This window comes from Mustela nivalis (assembly GCF_964662115.1).
Source record: "Mustela nivalis genome assembly, contig: HAP1_SCAFFOLD_131, whole genome shotgun sequence".
Lineage (NCBI taxonomy): Eukaryota > Metazoa > Chordata > Mammalia > Carnivora > Mustelidae > Mustela > Mustela nivalis.
Genome location: NW_028136488.1, coordinates 1,558,227 through 1,559,536, shown reverse-complemented (window position 1 = coordinate 1,559,536; position 1,310 = coordinate 1,558,227).

The window sequence follows — 1,310 nt, the reverse complement described above, 5'->3', positions numbered from 1 at the left end:
AATTCCAAAGCAGAGCCCTGGGGAAGAGTGAAGGGACAACCCAATTATGGTTAAAAATTTGGGCCTAGGGGCATGGCAGGCCCAATATGCTGTCTCTTCATCCAGCCACTGAGAGGCCTTACTTTAGGACTGGACTCGGGCTGAGAGTCAAAATGTGTATTTGTGACCAATTGGCCTGCGAGCATGGGCGGGGCCCCATGGGCCACACTGTTTTCAACTTCACTGAACTTTGGACAACATGCCAATCACAAGGTTTCTTGCCATGGGGAAGGAGGTCTGATTTCTGCATCATTTTCAACCCTGGGCAGTGGGTGGATTTAAGGTCTAGGTTCTAAATCCTGAAAACCGCAGTTGGGAAGAGATGATGACCTAAGGCCATGGTGGGTCTGATATGCTCAGTGTGCGGTCAGCTGCCTGGTTGTTGGTCAGGAGGTTCGGGCTCAGGTTGTGTCAGACATTGCATTAGTGTCCAGGTTCGACTTTATAATTTTGTTACAGTCGAGTGCCGTGTAGTTTTATCCTCATTTGTGGTGCCTGGGCAGCTAAGTACGCAAGATATTTTTTCTAGAGGGCAGGCAGAGTGCTGCATTGTGGGTCCAGAATTGCCAAAAGTGAGGGCTTCGGGGCCAGTAGTGTGAGGACAGAAATCTGAGAACACCAGCTAGACTCCGATGTCAGGCCGAGGGCAGGGCAGGTACCCCCTGCAGATATGAACCAATATCTCATGCATCTGAAGTCACGGCGTGGATCAGACTTGGCTCAGGTTGTAGTTTCTGTGCATGACTGCCCCTTCATGAACGAAGCAAAGTCTTAAGGCTGTTAACGTTTTCCCACGTTGGGAGTAGTTCGATGCCCCCTTCAAGGATTCCTTATTCGGGACATTTGAGACCTGTTGGGCAGCTCCAGGACATTTCCTATGGAATGACTCCAGAGCATCGTTCGAGGATGGATGCCAGGGAAGATTGCCTCGCATTCCAATTGTCTCCTAACAACAAGAAAGTTGAGATCTGATGGCTCTGCGGGAGACACCGGGAAGGCTGAGTTGAAATGGACTTTCCCGAGGTAAGGTCCTAAAGTGTGTTTGTGTCCATGGGGGCCTTGGAATGGGGCGGTGGCACCAGGACCCTGAAGTATTCTCCTAAACTTTTGACATAGCTCCAATGCTCAAGTTTCCTTGTGCAGATGAGGTTTGTTCTGATGGGTGCCTCAGGAAATCCCCTATGCTTGTATTGGAATTCAGGCTTTTGAGGAGACATGATTGTAAACCAAAGCTTGGATCCGATTATGGCCTAGGGTCATGTCTGGTTCCA